This window comes from Stegostoma tigrinum, chromosome 23, assembly GCF_030684315.1.
Source record: "Stegostoma tigrinum isolate sSteTig4 chromosome 23, sSteTig4.hap1, whole genome shotgun sequence".
Taxonomy (NCBI): domain Eukaryota; kingdom Metazoa; phylum Chordata; class Chondrichthyes; order Orectolobiformes; family Stegostomatidae; genus Stegostoma; species Stegostoma tigrinum.
The window spans coordinates 36115204-36136332 of NC_081376.1; positions in this window are offsets into that span (position 1 = coordinate 36115204).

Genomic DNA, 21129 nt, shown 5'->3' on the forward strand with positions numbered 1-21129 from the left:
TCTGAATGCCCTAATTCAATCACCCCTTTATGTTTGATTACAATAAGTTATGAAACTCTTATTATCAAGTGAAATGTTTGGTTGAAGTTACTATAGTTCCAAATGAAACCATCTGTTAGGTTTTGCTGTTTCAATCCCTGTGGCACTGAGCAGATATCTCCAAACAAACACATGCCTAATGATCAGGAGCTCTACTCGTGCTTTGGCACTGCACACACCAATGGGGGTTCTAGTTACACCATCTATTTTGCCCTCGAACCAAACATTCCTGTGGGAGAACAACTTGCAGATGGCCAAAAAGTGCCTCTCAGTACAGAATATAACTTCCAGGCTTTGGTGCTCCCCCTGCAGCATTGAGAGTGATAACATGTCCTGCTTCCTGGATTTCAAAACAAGGATTGCCTACTTTTTAAAGTAGCGAACAACAACAAGTAATAGTTGTATCTTCTTTTATTCATTCATAAGATGAGGACATCACCGACTAGGCCAGCATTTATTGCCCATCTCTAATTGCTGGAAGGGTAAGAGTCAACCCACATTGTTGTGTGTCTGGAGTCACATGTACCAGGTAAGGAGGGCAGATTTCCTTCCCTGAAGGACATTAGTGAGCTCAGTAGGTTTTTCCATCAATCGACAACGGATTCATGGTCATTGTTAGCCGCTTAATTTCAGATTTTTTTTATTGAATTGAAATTCCACTATGTGCCAGAACATTACCTGGGTCTCTGGATTAATAGTCCAGCGATAATATCAGTAGACCATCATCTCTTCCTTCCTTGTTTGCAGTAAAACACTTGTAGGTGTTTCACATGAGTTATGGTCAAACAGATATTGACTGCAAGCCACATAAGGAGATATCAAGGTGGTGACTTAAAGCTTGGTTGAAGGGGTAGGTTTTATGGAGTACCTTTAAGAAGAAAGGGAGGCTTGGGGTAAAAAAATCCAGAGTATTTGGTCATGTCAACTAAGGGCACAGCCATGAATGATGGAGCAATGGGAGTTGGGCAGAATTGGAGGCTGACTGAAATCTTAGAAGGTTGTAGGATTTGATGACATTGTGGAAATATGAGGTATGGAATTGTAGCACAAATGAACTTTTGACAGTAATTCTGTCTTAAACTGAGGAATTCATACGTTTGAGCCTTGTTTTGTCCTCTTTGCCAGTGAAGACTATTCAGCACATTCTGAGCTTTTTTAGATAGCCTTTGCAGTCTTGCCTTCCTAATTAACTCCCAGTGGGGCTTTCCTCATGCACCACTGGAACCAGTCACTGCTGGGCCATAACCCTGGCAGCAGCTATTTTATCAATTGTACTTTTATGGGATGCCACTGGCAAGAACATCACTTGTTGCCCATCCTAATTGTCCTTGCAGAGGTGGTATCAAACCAGTTTCTCAAACAGCTGAAGCCTGTATGGTGCAGTTATAGCCAAGATGCTGGTAGGGAGTGGATTGAGTTCCTTGACTGGGTCATTGCAGAGGGCAGTTAATAGTCAGCTGCATTGTGTGGATCTCGAGCCCCATGTGGGACAGACCATCATTAGGAGGGCAGATTTCCTTCCTGAGAGGGCATTGTGTTGCATTTCAGTAGTTTTGTTGTCACTGTTATTGAGACTAACTTCTTAAATTCAGAATTATTCTGCTAATTGAATTTAAGTTCCCTAGCTGCCATGATCAGATTTGAACTCCTATCTCCCAAGCATTAGTCCACGATTGCTGATCTGGTGTCTATAGGACAATTCCACACAAACCTGCAGGCACTTTGACTGAAAAGACAACCGACCTTTGGGTGCATGGAAACCCCACCATCTGCACTATCCCCGATCAGTGCTTGCCTTTCCAAATGCATGTAAATCCTGTCCCTCAGATTCCCCTCCAACAACTTACCCACCACCGATGTGAGGCTCACTGGTCTATGGTTCCTTGGCTTAACCTTACAGACTTTCTTAAGCAATGGCTCAACTCTAGTCAACATTACTTACCCCCTTCCCCCCACCCCAACTCGCTGACTAACCTGTTACAGAAATATGACAGAGTTCTCTCTTCAGCTGATTTCCTGCTGCCTCACCACCCCTTCCATTAGCGCTGTTGGGTTTACCTCCATCTCTCTCGTGCTGCTCTGGTTTAGGAGTGAAACTCGCCAATGCCTTCTCAAGTGCCAGAGATGCTCGCATTCCATGAATTAATGATAAAAAGAAATAAGCAGCCCCATGCAAGCTGATTTTGCCATCATTTTCTGCACTAATGTATTCTCCTGTCTAACAAGACATCTCCATTCACCCTGCCTTCAACTCATCAATTATACATCTGACATCCAGGCATCTCTTCAAAATCTGCTCCGTTCGTGCAATGTTACAAATGTTAAGCAAAGCACTTCACATCTGTTTTAAAATATGTTTCCAAAGTACATTTTAAAATAACGATAGCACTTTTATTTAACAATTATGCAGTTAGGTGTTGGTATTCCTCCCCATTCTTTTTGTTTACTGATGCAATGGGAGAGTCTAAACGAGGCAGAATATCCTCTAACCTGATGGAATCAATGTGTAGCATTTATTCATCTCGCTGGAACTTTCAAACAACAATAGCAGCAAACTATTGTGTTTATATTGTAGCTATAATGAAATAAAACTCCCTACTCACTTCACAGGAGCATTGTCAAAAATTTTAAAGAAGAGAGAGAGAGACGGAGGATCCTGAGGGTGGGCATCCCAGAGATTGGCATCCAGGCAACTAAAGGCATGACCATTAACGATGGAGCAATTCAAATTAAGGATATACAAGATGCCCCTGTCAGAAGAATGCAGAGACGCACAGGGCTGAGGGACTGGAGGAGGTCAGGGACAGACAAGTTCAGGGAGGACCTGGAAACAGGAGTGACAATTTGAAGATTGTATGCCAATGCAGGGCAGTTATCTCCCTGGGCGATGGATGAATGTAGCTGGTGTGATGAAGGGTACAGGCAGATTTACAGAGGGAGGCCAGCTGGCTAGCATTGGAATTGACTTGTTGAGGGGCATGAATGTTAACATTTTTTTTACTGTAATTTGCATGTCAAAGGATAGAGTTACACATTTTGAATAGGTTCAATGTTTATCTGTTAATATTGCCATGTTATGGTGATGGACAGGAGCTTTGTACAGTGCTGCACTCTCTGGACCAGCCCGTTTGGTGTCCCAGCTATAATCAGCCAGTTCATTTTGCAAGGGAAACTCAATTATCCACTAGATTTGGAGATTTTGATGTTTCAGAGTTGAGATTATGTGATGAGTTTTCTAATGAATGAATTTGTGCACAAGTGCTGTAATCATGAATCCCAACTCTTTTTTCAGCTATGGTTCGGTGGTAGCACTCTTGTTTCTGAGTCAGATGGTAAGTGGCTTCATAGCCCCACTCCAGAGGATTAATCATGTATCTTATGCAGATACTCCCAGTGTAGACACCTGCAGTGCCCCTTTCAGCATGAGGGTAAAACTAGGGCCTGACCTATCCTTCCACACTAAAAGATCCTATGGCACTATTTTGAAGAAAAGCAAAATAATTATCACCAGTTCCCTGGCCAGTACTTTTCACACACAATCTATATCACTCTGATATGCTATTTATCACATTATAGTTTGGGGAATTTACTGCATGCAATTTGTCTGCCATCGTTCTGCATTATATAACAGGTGAGTTGAGAAAAAAATAACTCATTGGCCTCAAAGTATTTTGTGGTGACCTGAGGTTGTAAAAAGTGTTATATAAATGCAAACCTTTCTTTCTTTCACTTTGTCCATGTGAAAGAGCCCAGATGTCTCACAGCAGTCACCTCAGCACTAGCTTCTAATCCCCTGCGCTGCCTTGGTCTCACAGGTATCCAGCCAAACACAGAGCTGAGTTATCAAGGCCATCAAGCAAAACTGGTGAATATAGGAGGATGGTTAGTAGATTTGCAGATGACTCCAAAATTAATGGTGTAGTGGACAGCAAAGATGAGTACAATAGGACCTTGATCAAAAGGTTGAGGAGTGACATATGGAGTTTAATTTAAATAAATGTTGTATTTTGGTAAGACAAACCAGGATAGAACTTCTACAGTTAATGGCAGGGCATGGGGTAGAATTGCCAAACGGATAGGCATGCAGGTGAGCAGTTCTTTGAAAGTGGAATCACAGGTAGATAGGGTGGTGAAGGAGGCATTTGGCACACTTGCCTTCATTGGTCAGTATAGGTGTTGCAATGTCATGTTGCAGCTGTACAGGATATTGGTTAGGCCACTTCTGGAATTCTATGTGCAATTCTGATCTCCCTGCAATAGGAAAGATATTGTGAAACATGACAGATTTCAGAAAAGATTTACAATGATGTTGGCAGCGTTGAAGGATTTGAGTTTTAGGAGGAGGCTGGATAGGCTGGGATTTTTTTCTTTGGAGCATCAGAGGCTGAGAGATGGCCTTATAGAGATTTATGAAATCATGAGGGGCATGGATAGGGTCAACATTCAAGGTGTTTTTCCCAGGGTATCAGTGTCCAAAAATAGAGATTTAAGATGAGAGGGGAAAGATTTAAAAAGGACCTAAGGGGTAACATTTTTACACAAAGTGTGGCACATAAATGGAATGAGCTGCCAGAGGAAGTGGTGGAGGCTGCTACAATTACAACATTTAAAAGGCATCTGGATTGGTATATAAATCGGAAGGGTTTAGAGGGATATGGGCAAAATGCTGGCAAATGGGACTCATTGGTTTAGGATGTTTGGTTAGCATGGATGTGTTGGACAGAGGGTGTATTGCCATGCTGTATAACTCTATGACTCTATACTCATACATTATTTAATGAATCCTTTTCACACCAAAAGATTTTTTTGTGTTTTTTTCATTTCCCAGTGAGATGGAGATGTCAAAGTCACCAGCTTCCTCACGGTAAATGGCAACAGGAAATATTATAGTGGATTAGATAATGTTAAAATTGAACATATCAATCATTCAGACGTTTTGCTAAACTTCGTCACCATGTAATATGGAAATGCCATGAACCTCTAACACTAATAGGTACACAAAGCAGGAGCTTGTTTTTCTGAAGTGCTGTTCATGATCTCAGTGTTTGCAGTCAATGAACATATGAAGTGTAGTCAACTGTTGTGAAGTAGAAAGTTTGTTAACAAAGTGTGAGGCTGGATGAACACAGCAGGCCAAGCAGCATCTCAGGAGCACAAAAGTTGATGTTTCGGGCCTAGACCCTTCATCAGAAAAGGGGGATGGGGTGAGGGAACTAGAATAAATAGGGAGAGAGGGGGAGGCGTACCGAAGATGGAGAGAAAAGAAGATAGATGGGGAGGAGTTGCAGTGGGAGAGAGATTCCCCGAGGTTGGTCCGGAGGGAGGAGGGTAACTTCTTCAGGTTAGGCATCCCTGGAAGAGGCTTCGCAGTGACGTTAAAATTGTATCAGAGATAATGGGAACTGCAGATGCTGGAGAATCCAAGACAACAAAGTGTGGAGCTGGATGAACACAGCAGGCCAAGCAGCATCTCAGGAGCACAAAAGCTGACGTTTCGGGCCTAGACCCTTCATCAGAAAAGGGGGATGGGGTGAGGGAACTAGAATAAATAGGGAGAGTGGGGGAGGCGGACCGAAGATGGAGAGAAAAGAAGATAGGTGGAGAGGAGTTGCAGTGGGAGAGAGATTCCCTGAGGTTGGTCCGGAGGGAGGAGGGTAACTTCTTCAGGTTAGGCATCCCTGGAAGAGGCTTCGCAGTGACGTTAAAATTGTATCAGAGATAATGGGAACTGCAGATGCTGGAGAATCCAAGATAATAAAGTGTGAAGCTGGATGAACACAGCAGGCCAAGCAGCATCTCAGGGGCACAAAAGCTGATGTTTCGGGCCTAGACCCTTCATCAGAGAGGGAGATGGGGAGAGGGCTCCGAAATAAATAGGGAGAGAGGGGGAGGCGGACCGAAGATGGAGAGAAAAGAAGATAGGTGGAGACAGTATGGGTGGGGAGGTAGGGAGGGGATAGGTCAGTCCAGGAAAGATGGACAGGTCAAGGAGGCGGGATGAGGTTGTAGGTAGGAAATGGAGGTGTGGCTTGAGGTGGGAGGAAGGGATGGGTGAGAGGAAGAACAGGTCAGGGAAGCAGAGACGGGCTGGGCTGGTTTAGGGATGCAGTGGGGGGAGGGGACGAACTGGGCTGGTTTTGGGATGCGGTGGGGGAAGGGGCGATTTTGAAGCTTGTGAAGTCCACATTGATACCATTGGGCTGCAGGGTTCCCAAGCAGAATATGAGTTGCTGTCCCTGCAACCTTCTGGTGGCATCATTGTGGCACTACTTGAGGCCTATGATGGACATGTCGACTGAGGAATGGGAGGGGGAGTTGAAATGGTTCGTGACTGGGAGGTGCAGTTGTTTGTTGCGAACCGAGCGGAGGTGTTCTGCAAAGCAGTCCCCAAGCCTCTGCTTAGTTTCCCCAAGGGCCTAGGGTCTAGGTTCGAAACGTCAGCTTTTGTGCTCCTGAGACGCTGCTGGGCCTGCTGTGTTCATCCAGCTCCACACTTTGTTATCTTGGATTCTCCAGCATCTGCAGTTCCCATTGTCATAGAAAGTTTGTTACTTGTGACTCATTGGGCAAATCAGGATCAGAAGGTTGTGGCTGTAAATCCCTGAGATCTGAAGACAAAATCTAGGCTTGACAACACTGTGGAGATGATCTTTCAGAAGGACTGTTAAAAAGTGGCTCCATCTACTTTATCAGGTGAACACATGCCGCATCCTTCCATTAGACTGCCTTCTCCTATTAGAGGGACTACAAGCTTCATCTGATAATTTAACCCTTTTACTCCTTTCTTCATCCTGGCCAATCTGTAGTGCACCCACTTGAAAGGCTAATGTCTCCTTCTTGATACACAGTGCTCATGGCACTGTATTGAGAAAAAGCAGGGGAATTGTCCCCTCAAGGCATATCATCAAAATATATTTCACTGACTTACATTAACTTGCATTTTTACAGTGATTTTATAGCCTTAGGTCCTCCTGAAGGATTTTATAGGAAAAAAGTACTTTTTGAAGTGTAGGTCATGTAATGAAAGAAACATGGCAAACTTCCACAGGCAGCAATGCGATAAATAAGAATGGACTCACTTATTAAGGAGTTTGTGATTTTGTTACACCCGAGGTGACCTGCCCATTGGTGAGACAATTATGTGTAGCCCTCAGGCAGGGAAGGAGACCCAAGTTTTGGGATGATATAGCTGAGATCTCGTAACAAAAACCCAATCTGTCAGTTAAATAAAACTGCTGAGACAAATTGTAATGCTGACTTCTTGTTTCATCAGTTGTTTATCGCTCACTCCGAGTGGGATCCAAAGTCTAAATTAAACTCACGAGGATCCTGAGCTGGGAACACTATTGCGCCCGTACGGCCAAGGTAAGTTCATGTGCTGGGTGCACTCACTGTTGCAATCAGTGTTGTTATCATTTAGCTCACCACCATTCCAGGTTGCAAAGAATTCCCTTGATGAAAATATATCAAAGAACTTGTTTTCAATAATGAATTACTTTGATGCAGAATAATTCATGTCACTAAAATAGTTTGGCTCCTAATGTGACCCTTTAAATTCATGTTTTTTCACTATGTCAGCGTGTATGAGCTGAATTCAACCATTCAAAACCTTGATATTCTATTTGACCTGGGCTGACCCCTTAACCCATGTCCATTCTGTCATCAACCCGTCTGCTCACACCTTTGAATGTGCATTGCATATTCCTGTACCCTCCTCCATCCCCACAATGCTCCAAGATATTTATGCTCCACCAACTGTGGCATCTTGTACATACAGCAATTCTGTCACCCAATATTGGCAGCACACTCTTTGGTTGCCATGGCCCTAAGGTTGAGAATTCCCTGAATAAAGGGAAAGAGATTTCTATCTTCCTTCAAGCACTCTCTAAAACCTATTGCTCTGATCTTTTGAGACAACACAGTGTGAAGCTGGATGAACACAGCTGGCCAGGCAGTATCAGAGGAGCAGGAAAGCTGACGTTTCAAGTTGGGACTCAACTTCAAAACGTCTGAAGAAGGGTCCTGAACTGAAATGTCAGCTTTCCTGCTCCGCTGATGCTGCCTGGCCAGCTGTGTTCATGCAGCACTACACTGTGTTGTCTCTGACTCCAGCATCAGCAGTTCTTACTATCCCTGATCTTTTGACCATCTATCCTGATGTATTTAGGTTTCAAGATAACCAGGTGTAGAGCTGGATGAACACAGCAGGCCAAGCAGCATCAGAGGAGCAGGAAAGCTAACGCTTTGGGCCTAGACCCTTCTTCAGATATAGGGGAGGGGAAGGGGGTTTTGAAATAAATAGGAAGAGAGGGGGAGGCAGATAGAAGATTGATAGAGGACAAGCTAGGTGGAGAGGAGACAGACAAATAGTTTGCAGCTGGGGGTTGTAGTTGTTTAGTGCGAACCGAGTGTAGGTGTTCTGCAAAGCGGTCCCCAAGCCTCCACTTAGTTTCCCCGATGTAAGGGAGGCCACAATGGGAACAGCGGATGCAGTACACCACATTAGCAGATGTGTACGTGAACATCTGCTTGATGTGGAAAGTCTTCTTGGGGCCTGGGATGGAGGTGAGGGGGTAGGTATAGGGGCAGGTGTAGCACTTACTGTGGTTACAGGGAAAGGTGCCGGGTGTGGTGGCACTAGATGGGGCTGTGGAGTGAGCAAGGGAGTTATGGAGACAGTGGTCTCTTCGGAAAGCAGACAAGGGTGGGGAGGGAAAAATGTCTTTGGTGGTGGGATTGACTTCCATTTCAACTCTATTTCAATTCCAACTTCATTTCAACTCCCCCACCCATTTCTCAGACAACATGTCCATCCTGAGCCTCCTGCAGTGCCACAATGTTGCCACCTGAGCGTTGCAGGAACAGCAACTCGTATTCTGCTTGGGAACCCTGTAGCCCAATGGTATCAATGTGGACTTCACCAGCTTCAAAATCTCCCCTTCCCCCTACAGCATCCCAAAACCAGCCCAGCTCATTCCTGCCTCACCATTCCTGCCTCCCCAACCTGTCCTACCTCCCACCTATCCCCTCCTCCCACCGCAAGCCCTACCCCCACCTCCTAGCTACTTACCTCATTCCACCCCCTTAACCTGTCCGTCCCCCCTGGACTGACCTATCTCCTCCCTACCTTCCCACCTACACTCACCTTTACTGGCTCCACCCCCACTTCTTTGACCTGTCTGTCTCCTCTCCACCTATCTTCTCCTCTATTCATCTTCTATCCCCCTCCCACTCTCTCCCTATTTATTTCAGAATCCTCTTCCCCTCCCCCATTTCTGAAGAAGGATCTAGGCCCGAACCGTCAGTCTTCCAGCTCCTCTGATGCTGCTTGGCCTGCTGTGTTCATCCAGCTCTACACCTTGTTATCTCAGATTCTCCAGCATCTGCAGTTTCTACTATCTCTGTTTAGGTTTCAACTCTTATTTGACACCAGTCATGCAAAGTGCCTTGTTTTTTTTAAAACTACATTAAAGGTGCTATATGAACACAAGTTATCGTTTATGCCATGATTCCCAGCATAAGCACAATTGTTTTCGGGCTGTCCTACTGCTGCTACCTTGTGGTATTGCTCACAGCATAACAATCAAGTGAATCGAGCTTGTCTCATATCTTGGCTGTATCACTTTCCCCAAAAGCTTATTCCTTGTTGTCTGGATGTTTGTGTTTATCTGTTTTGTCAACCATATGTAAGAATCGATGCTTCAGTGTGTTGAGATAAGGAAGCAGGAGAGAGTCTCCCTGCTGATAGATATGTTCCAGAACGGACTTACGCTTGTACTCTCATCTTTGCTTTCTGCTGATATTTCCAAACAGAAGCCACTTATCATCTTAAAATTTGTTGAGCTTCCTCTGTGCGAATTGGCTGTTGTATTTCCTTACATAATAAAGCAGTGACTAAACAATTTTACTGGCTGTAGAATGTTTTATGATGTTCTGAAAAGCACCATATAAACATAATTATTTTCTTTCGGTAATGTACTGACTCCTTGCTGCGTATTGTCTGTTGGGTTTTATTTTGGCTCTGACTGCTCCCTCACCCAGAGCATGTTAGCTCTGGTGGTCATTATATAAATGCAAGCTCTCTCTCTCCGCCTCTACTTGTCATCTCCTTTTGCATTCGTTGTAGGTCTGCAGCAAATGAGTCACACTCATTGGGGAGAGCTGCAGCTTGTTACTGTGAAGTGTGTCAGAGTCAACCTCCCACACCTTCTCGATGGTTCACCCTCAGTTTCTCGATGTAGCTCTGGCCCGTGTGAGCTGATGATCAAAGCTGCTAATTAGAATCCATCATCTGGCACTGCTTTCGGGGGGTGCACTACAGACCACAGTGCTGATGCTCCCAGGGTAAAAGGGTACCAGGTTTAATCCATGATGCCTGCCAAGTTCAATTGAGCCTGTGGTTTAATTAGGATCAGAGGAACAGGAGGAGGCCATTCTTGAACCTGTTCTGCTGTGTGATTATTCCACAGCTCATCTGCATGGTAACTCCATCTGCCTGTTTGGTAACCCTTCATGTACATCGCCTCGCAAAAAATATAGTTTTGGAATGCCCAACTGACCACCCAGCCTTGAGCATTCTGTAGGTTAGAATTCCAGATGGCTATTAGCCTTTGTGTGAAGAAGGTTCTCCTGACATCACCCATGAATGGCCTGGTCTAATTTTAAGGTTATGTTCCAATTATTCTGGTCTCCCTCCACCAGAGGAAATATATTTTCTTCCAGCAGTGATCAAATCCTGTAATGATGCTGCATGCTTCCATTAGATTGCCTTCTCCTATGAGAGGGAATACAAGCTTCATCTGATAATTTAACCCTTTTTACCTCCTCGCTTCATGCTGACCAATCTGTAGTGCACCCACTTGAAAGGCCAACGTCTCCTCCCTGATATGCGGTGCTCAGAACTGTGCACAGTTACTAATGAATGAGCTTCCGATGCCCTTACAGGCTGTTCCAGATTGTATCAGCTCTTGAGGGAGCCTGCGACATGTGGCTAATGGATGTTGCTAGAAGTTGAAAAACATTAGGCCGGCTGATCAATTTTGCGTGCTGTACTCTGCAGGTACAAGATTAAAATTTTAGACTCTCCGGGGGCAGCTAAATCTAGTAAATACCGTATGGCTGCCTTCCCTCATCAATAATTCAAAAAGTGACAGGATCTGTCATCATTCTGCAATCGCTGAAGGCAGAAAGAGGAAGCTCAGCCTAATAGCCTGGCTTACCAACCGAGTATTGTCAGCTAACATCTTTCGGATGAGTAATAAACCAGACAAATACATCATAAATGCACAAACGGTTCCTGGTTTGGAAGGTGAGCCTGAAAATGTTTCATATGCTACAACAGTGATCCTGCATCAGAAGCTCTTAATTGGTTGCAAAGTTTTTTTTGGAGACATCTTGAAGTTATGAAAAGTAAAACAGGAATGGAGGTCTTTCATTCTTTCAGCTGAGAAAAACTCATCGCACCCACCAGCTAGCAGCCTAACAGAGTCCATCTGAGTGATCAAATCCTTGTCCAGAACATTTAAAGGCTGCAAGAGAAATGCCACAGGCAGGCAGTTGACAAGGTATTTACTGATCAAGTTAGCACTGGGAGAGCGTTTAATTCCCTGTGTGCCCAGATGAATGTAAGAAGGCAATTTGCTGTGCCTCACCAGGAGTTTCAGCCACTATTTTGTGCTTAGCCCTCTGGAGTGGAATAGGAACTTGCCAACTCGGAGCGAGATTGCTCCTCACACACTCACTCACTCACTCACTCAGCCTCGGCTGACAAGTGTTGTGCAGAAAGGAGAGGATGTTGGTTACTTACCAGTGTGTTCACCACTATTGTCTTCTTCATCAGCCAATAACTGAAGCTGAATATCCAGTCCTTTGGGGTTTGAAAATCTTTTCTGTGCTTAATATCCCCTACATTTGGTGGACTGCAGCGGTTCAAGGAAGCAACTCACTACCACCTTCTCAAGGGCAACTAGGGATGGGCAATAAAAGTGCTGGCCAGCCAGTGACACCCACATCCCACAAGTTAATATAAAAATAAAATCTGAGTTATTTATTGATTCATCCACAGGATGCAGATGTCACTCACAAGGCCAACGATCATTGTCAATATGGGAAGGTAGTATTGAGCCACTTTGTGGAGTACAATAGAGGGGCATGCTGGGCCTTTCCAAGATTAGGTCCATGGCAGTTAAGAGTCAACCACATTGTTTTGGATCTGGAGTCACTTGTAGGTCGGGTTGGGTACGGATTGCAGATTTTCTTCCCTAAAGTACTTGAGTGAGCCCAGCTGGGTTTTTACAACAATCCAGTAATTTTGTAGTCACCAACATGGAATGTAGTGCTTTGACCTCATGTTCACATCAAAGAGTTGGAGTTGCTCAGCACGGAAACAGAGTCTTCAGTACAACTTGTCTATGCCTACCAGACATCCTAAATTAATCTAGTCCCTTTTGCCAGCATTTGGCCCATATTCCTCTCAACCCTTCCTATTCATGTACCCATCCAGATACCTTTTAAATGTTGCAATAGTGCCAGCCTCCACCACTTCCTCTGGCAGCTCATTCCATACATGCACCACCCACTATGTGAAAAAGTTGTCCCTCAGATTACTTTTAAATCTCTCCCCGCTCATCTTAAACCAATGATTTTTAGTTTTAGACTCCCCTATCCTGGGAAAAAGACCTTGGCTATTCACCCTACCCATGTCCCTCATGATTCTACAAGGTCACCCCCCAGCCTCCGATGCTCCAGGGAAAATGACACCAGCTTATTCAGCCTCTCCCTGCATCTCAAACCCTCCAAAACCAGCAACAGCCTCAGATGCTGCAGTGTGTAGCCTTTGTATGACACACTGTGGAAATCGACCAAAGATACTTAGACCACACCTTCTAAACCCACAGCTACCACTATCCAGGACAAAGGCAGCAGATACATAGGATAACCACCATCTACAAGTTCCCCTTCAAATCACTCACCACCCTGGCCATTCCTTCACTGTTGCTGGGTCAAAATCCTGTAATTCCCTTCCTAAAGGCATTGTGGGTCTAGCTACAGCACATAGACTGCAGTGGTTCAAGAAGACAGCTCACCACCACCTTCTCAAGGGCAACTAGGTTAAACACTGCTGACCCTGTCACTGACACTCACATCCCATGAAATGAATTTTAAAAATATACTGAACTTAATTAAAATACCTCAGTCAATTGGGGATTAAAATTGCGAGTTTTGAATCATAACTCCAAACCTTTGGATTTCTAGTCCAAGTAAACAGAACCTCTGTGAAACCGTAGCCAATGACAGAAGAATAGTGAAAGATTTACTTAAGTAATTTCTTTGCTAAAGTCCTTTGTAGCCCCCTGTTAGTGTGAAGGGTGCTATCAGAGGTCAAGGCTGGCATGTTCAGATGGGGGAAGGAAACAAATGACTAGATTAAGGAACAGAGATAATGGGAACTGCAGATGCTGGAGAATCCAAGATAACAACGTGTGGAGCTGGATGAACGCAGCAGGCCAAGCAGCATCTCAGGAGCACAAAAGCTGACGTTTCGGGCCTAGACTCTTCATCAGAGAGGGGGATGGGGTGAGGGTTCTGGAATAAATAGGGAGAGAGGGGGAGGCAGACCGAAGATGGAGAGAAAAGAAGATAGGTGGAGAGAGTATAGGTGGGGAGGTAGGGAGGGGATAGGTCAGTCCAGGGAAGACGGACAGGTCAAGGAGGTGGGATGAGGTTAGTAGGTAGATGGGGGTGCGGCTAGGGGTGGGAGGGAGGGATGGGTGAGAGGAAGAACCGGTTAGGGAGGCAGAGACAGGTTGGACTGGTTTTGGGATGCAGTGGGTGAAGGGGAAGAGCTGGGCTGGTTGTGTGGTGCAGTGGGGGGAGAGGACGAACTGGGCTGGTTTAGGGATGCGGTGGGGGAAGGGGAGATTTTGAAACTGGTGAAGTCCACATTGATACCATTAGGGTGCAGGGTTCCCAGGCGGAATATGAGTTGCTGTTCCTGCAACCTTCGGGTGGCATCATTGTGGCACTGCAGGAGGCCCATGATGGACATGTCATCTAAAGAATGGGAGGGGGAGTGGAAATGGTTTGCGACTGGGAGGTGCAGTTGTTTGTTGCGAACTGAGCGGAGGTGTTCTGCAAAGCGGTCCCCAAGCGTCCGCTTGGTTTCCCCAATGTAGAGGAAGCCACACCGGGTACAGTGGATGCAGTATACAACATTGGTAGATGTGCAGGTGAACCTCTGCTTAATGTAGAATGTCATCTTGGGGCCTGGGATAGGGGTGAGGGAGGAGGTGTGTGGGCAAGTGTAGCATTTCCTGCGGTTGCAGGGGAAGGTGCCGGGTGTGGTGGGGTTGGAGGGCAGTGTGGAGCGAACAAGGGAGTCACGGAGAGAGTGGTCTCTCCGGAAAGCAGATAGGGGCGGGGATGGAAAAATGTGTTGGGTGGTGGGGTCGGATTGTAGATGGCGGAAGTGTCGGAGGATGATGCGTTGTATCCGGAGGTTGGTGGGGTGGTGTGTGAGAACGAGGGGGGTCCTCTTTGGGCTGTTGTGGCGGGGTGGAGTGTGAGGGATGTGTTGCGGGAAATACGGGAGATGCGGTCAAGGGTGTTCTCGATCACTGTGGGGGGAAAGTTGCGGTCCTTGAAAAACTCTGACATCTGGGATGTGCGGGAGTGGAATGTCTTATCGTGGGAACAGATGCGGCGGAGGCGGAGGAATTGGGAATAGGGGATTAAGGAACAGTTGGATAGAGAGTGTTTGAGACTTTAGCCAGAAGTGGAAAATACATATGCAAGGTTTATGAAGCTAAAATTGGGCAGGACCCATAAGGAATATAATGAAAGCAAGAAAGAACTCAATCAGGGAATTTGGAGAGCGAGAAGAGTCCATGAAATTGGCAATTAGGGCTAAACAGAATCCCACGGTATTCTATACATACATTGAAAACAAGAGCATAATGAGGAAGAAGGTAGGATCAATCAAAGTTAAAGACAGGAAATTGTGTGTGTATAAGGTACAGGGAGAATCTTAAGTGACTACTTTACATCATTATTCACTGAGGAGAAGGATATGGAGTCCAGTGAGACTAACGGCCAGCATGCTCATCTGCTAAGACATTTTGAAATCAACTAAGAAATAGTGTTCTCTTGAAGTCTTTAGTCTCTTGAAGTGCATTATGGTTGATAAACCTGCATGGCCAAATGGTATCTATCCCAGGATGTTTTGAGAGAGGCAAGACAGGAGAATTGGCCAAGGTCTTACACACTCGCTTGCCCCTGGAGAGGCCCTGGATGACTGGACAGTAGGTGATATTGTTCTCTGTTCAAAAAGGGAAATAGGAAATGTGACACTTAAGTACATGACATCATGGAATGACACTAAAATAGGTGGTATCATGGAATGACCCTAAGATAGGCTGTATCGCGTACAGCAAGGAAGGTTATCATAAATTGAAGCAGGGTCTTGATTAGCTGGAGAAGTGGGTCAAGAAATGGCAAATGAACTTTAATTTAGATAAGTGTGAAGTTTGTATTTTAGATAGTCAAATAGTAGGAGACATGGTGGGTGGAGAGGGGATGTGTTCAAGAATATGAAAGGCTTGGACAGGGTGAATGTACTTAGCCTTTTGCCCAGGGTTGGGGAATCGAGGACTATGGGGCATTACTTTAAGGTAAGAAGGGAACGAATACACGGGAACAATGAGGGGATTCGGGCAGCATGGTGGCTCAGTGGTTAGCACTGCAGCCTCACAGCCTCAGGCGAATGTCTGTGTGGAGTTTGCACATTCTCCCCATGTCTGTGCGGGTTTCCTCCGGGTGCTCTCAGTTTCCTCCCACAGTCCAAAGATGTGCAGGCTAGGTGGATTGGCCATGTTAAATTGCCTGTAGTGTTCAGGAGTGTATGGGTTATAGGGGGATGGGTCTGGGTGGGATGCTTCAAGGGGCAGTATGGACTTGTTGGGACAAAGGGCCTGTTTTCACACTGTAGGTAATCTAATCTAATCTAAAATGCAAGTCTTTATTTTCTTTTGTGTGGTTGAGATATTAATAAGTGTTTACAATAGACAATGTGAAAGAACCTTCTTATTACTGTTCTGTGCAATAATTTATGCTGCTCTATCGTGGAAGACTGATTGCTCTGATTTTGAAGAGTTTTAGAGTAGAGAAACTCTGGGGATGTCTAAGGTTTTATTGTTCCGGCTGAAATTTTCCAAATGGACTGGGATTTTGTCATCCATTTTTCAGTGCTGCATCTGGAATGTCTAATAGGAGAATGCAGTCAGAAATGACAGGCAGGAGCAAAATCAACTGATCCATTGAGACTAGTGTACCCACCACAGTGGGTGGAACATTAAAACACCTTCTCTCCTTCATTTCCAACCCCTTTCCCATTCACTCTCTCACACTTCAACCATCCATATGTCCCGTAGTTTAGAGCCTGGAGAGTGAAAATCTGATTAAATGCCAAAATCACACCACCCCAAAAAAACTCCATTAGTGTAGCACAAAACTCTGCCTCTAGAACAATACAGCATTGCAGGAGGCCACCTGGTCCGACTGTTGGCTCTCTGAAAGAGTTCTCCAATTCCTCCCAATCTCTTGCTCTTTTCCAACAGTTCTTCAAACTCTGGCTCCTGCCACCAACCCCAAAAACCCTCCATGCCTTCACCTCAGATATGTATCCAAATTTCTTTTTGGAAGTTGATGTGAAATCTGCTTCAACCACCCTTTCAGACAGAATATTTCTGGCCATAATGAAAGGCAGAGGAGACTGTGGCCTTGCAGGAAGTGCACGTAAGAAAGACTGTTGAAATTTTACGTTTATTTCTTTGTGTTTCCACTTAACGCCAGGATGGGCTGTAATGTTAACTTTTAACTTTATTTCTTTACTTAAACTAAGAACAATGATACTGCTTTACTTTTAACTTTTTTCCTCTGTGTTACTACTTCTACCTAAGCTTTGTACCTAGGTACCTTCATATCTAAGATGGCGCCGTGTGTGGCAATATTATACACTTTTCTCTGTATTTCTGTACTTGAGCACATGTAACAATAAAGCTTAAATAAAAAAAAGAACAAATACACTTTTTCATGTGGACTCCAGTGCTTTTGCTAGTTATTTTAAATCTGCTGACCTTCCTAGTACTGGAAAGTATCTTTGATTTTGCACACCTCTACTGAATCTTTCTCCGCACCTTTTTATTCTCAGGGAAACAATCCCACCCTCCCCAGAACCAGTAGTTTATAGTATCTGCTGTCCTTGTCCTTGTAGTTGGAAGTTGTCATGGGTTTGTAAGGTGTTGTCAAAGGACTTTTGATGAATTTCTGCAGTGCATCCATGTAGATGGTACCCACTGCTGTTACTGATGCTAACATAGAATCAAAAAACTAGACTCAGTGTAGGTGACCACTAAACTCATGCCATTTTACTAAATCTCTTTTGTACCCTCTGACAAGTCTCAATCCTTCTTAAAGTGCCGTACTCGATTGGACACAATATTCCAGCTGCTTCACAATACTCCAAAACTATACACAAACGTTCAATTTTTTACAAAGTGGCATAACTTCCTTACTTTGGTCTTCCATTTGTTTTTCACAAAACCCAAGGATTCCATATGAATTTTAACATCCATCTTAACGTGTCTTATTTTGAAGATTTGTGTATATTTAAACGTGGGTAGTTTGTGTACTGGTTTGTTTGTTTCAATTACTCAGCGGATAATTTTAGAGACATCAGGGCAGCTTGTAAATAAAGCTAGAAATACAAACAGAAAATACTAATACAGTTAATGGTAGGGCCCTGAGGTGATTGTTGAACAGAGAGACCTAGGGGTGCAGATACATAGTTCCTTGAAAGTGGCGTCACAGGTAGACAGAGTGATGAGAAGGCATTTGGCACACTTGCCTTCATTGGCCAGAGCATAGAGTACGGGAATTGGGATGTCATATTACAGCTGTACAAGACATTGGTAAGGCCACATTGTGTACATTGTGTACAATTCTGTGATAATGGGAACTGCAGATGCTGGAGAATCCAAGATTATCCAAGATTACAACACATCATCCTCCGACACTTCCGCCATCTACAATCCGACCCCACCACCCAACACATTTTTCCATCCCCACCCTTGTCTGCTTTCCGGAGAGACCACTCTCTCCGTGACTCCCTTGTTCGCTCCACACTGCCCTCCAACCCCACCACACCCAGCACCTTCCCCTGCAACCGCAGGAAATGCTACACTTGCCCCCACACCTCCTCCCTCACCCCTATCCCAGGCCCCAAGATGACTTTCCATATTAAGCAGAGGTTCACCTGCACATCTGCCAATGTGGTATACTGCATCCATTGTACCTGGTGTGGCTTCCTCTACATTGGGGAAACCAAGCGGAGGCTTGGGGACCGCTTTGCAGAATACCTCCGCTCGGTTCGCAATAAGCAACTGCACCTCCCAGTCGCAAACTATTTCCACTCCCCCTCCCATTCTTTAGATGACATGTCCATCATGGGCCTCCTGCAGTGCCACAATGATGCCACCCGAAGGTTGCAGGAACAGCAACTCATATTCCGCTTGGGAACCCTGCAGCCCAATGGCATCAATGTGGACTTCACCAGCTTCAAAATCTCCCCTTCCCCCACTGCATCCCTAAACCAGCCCAGTTCATCCTCTCCCCCCACTGCACCACACAACCAGCCCAGCCCTTCCCCTCCACCCACTGCATCCCAAAACCAGTCCAACATGTCTCTGCCTCCCTAACCTGTTCTTCCTCTCACTTATCCCTTCCTCCCACCCCAAGCCGCACCTACATCTCATACCTACTAACCTCATCCCACCTCCTTGACCTGTCCGTCTTCCCTGGACTGACCTATCCCCTCCCTACCTCCCCACCTATACTCTCTCCACATATCTTCTTTTCTCTCCATCTTCGGTCTGCCTCCCCCTCTCTCCCTATTTATTCCAGAACCCTCACCCCATCCCCCTCTCTGATGAAGAGTCTAGGCCCGAAACGTCAGCTTTTGTGCTCCTGAGATGCTGCTTGGCCTGCTGTGTTCATCCAGCCTCACATTTTATTATCTTGTGTACAATTCTGGTTGCCCTGCTATAGGAAGGATGCTAGTGAACTGGAAAAGGTGCAAATAAGATTCATAAGGATGTTCCTGAGACCGGAAGTTTTGAGTTGTGTTGAGAAGCCAGATAGGCTGGGATGGTTTTCCCTGGAGCGTTGGAGGATGAAGAGCGCCCTTATAGAAGTGTACAAGATCATGAGGGGCATGGATAGAGTGAATAGCTAAGGTCTTTTCCTCAAGTTAGGGAAGCCCAAAACCAGATGGCATAGGTTTAAAGGTGAGAGGGGAAAGATTTAAAAGGGACCTAAGGAGCAACTTTTTCATGCAGAGGGTGGTGCGTGTATGGAAAGAGGTGCCAGGTAAAGGCTGGTGCAATTGCAACATTTAAAAGTCATTTGGACAAGTACATGGACAAAAAAGGGTTTAGAGGGGTATGGGCCAAATGCTGGCAAAAGGGTCTAGTTCAGTTTAGGAAAACTGGTCAGCATGGGTGAGTTGGGCCGAAGGGCCTGTTTCTGTTCTGTATAACTCTATGGCTTCCTGGGTCAGTGGGGTGGGGCAATATGCAACAAGTTAAAAATTAATTATTTATCCTAGACATGCTACATCAGGCAAGGCATATGTATAAGTGTGCAGATTTCTGTCAATAAGGGATTCGCCCAGTTTATGGAAATAACTGTTCACTGCGAACATGACATAGAAGTGCTAGGCTTAAGCCTGGCATGCACCATTCGCATCCCACCTCATTCACATGCCCTTAGCCTTCTCATTCATGGCACTTGTTACATCCTTGCTAGCATCACCATCATCCTTCTCTAGAACAGTCAAGTTCTCTGAACCTATAAACTTTCTAACAATTAGTGAAGGATCAGAATATAGTACAGGCTGTAAGGCTTAAGGATGAAAATATTGCAAGCAAGTGGTGGCAATGTTAGTGAGGTTGGAGTAACTAAAACATGTCGACAAATCTCCCATTGTGGTGAAGTGATGTGAAATTTGTGCTCTGAGGACAGAACATTGACAGGCTTTATTCGATGTAACTATTTCATGGTAAGAGAGGACATCCTACTGAAGGTTGACAGACTTGGGCACCATTTTTGCGTGGTCTAACATCTCTATGACCTAGCTCCTTTTGCATATGCTCAGTTGCTGTTCTAAGAGCAATGAGATAATTAAACATTTAAACAGCATATTCCCCTGATTCTTTTATGGTTCCCTGTTTAACATTAATAATTAACTGCTTACTGAAGCTTGCTGTGCACCCTTACCTCTTTGGCTTGAGGTACAAACCTTCACTAGGGTTCTCAGCTCTCTCGGAGACATGGGGATGCATGGGTTCCCTTATCATGTTCTTGGAGAGTGAATGCAGGGCTGGAGTAGCGTGGTAGTTTCTTTCCAGTCAAAAGCATTTCTGCAACCCCATGGGAAAATAGAAAAGCATTGCCTGTGCTGAGGGAATAGTCTTTTGGACCAGGACCTGTAAGAATCTCCTACATACTGTGGACTACAGGCTGGACGGTGATTTTGTCCATAGGCTTCTGCAGTGCTGTTGAACCATGCCCCTACTTCTTTGTGTGTTTGCAGTTGGTAGATGTTCAGAGTGATAATTTCTTCCCTTTCATTGTAAGTACATTTGATTTGCAGGATTGTTTGATATTCACCTTGACAGATTGATTTTATGTCTTGCTGTTTGCTGCATACTCTACTGTGGTTTTTATCCCTTACTCTTCTGGCTTTCAATGCTGTCAGTTTGAAGCTAAGGTTTGAACAGGTCTCTGCTGCCAGAGGGCTGCTCTTCAGTTTATGTTTTAACCACTTCTGATGTCAGATGCCTTCTGGTTTAGCCGTAGTATCTCTGTACTTCACAGCCTCTTACCGCCACTTAACCTCCAGGAAGATCGGTCTCATCATAACTGCTACAGCGTAGAAATATGAGATAACCACTTTTGTGAGTGAGTGTTGGCATGCTTCTCATAAACATAACTACTTACAAGGTATGGCAAAAGTGCACATCCTGCTGAAGCTTT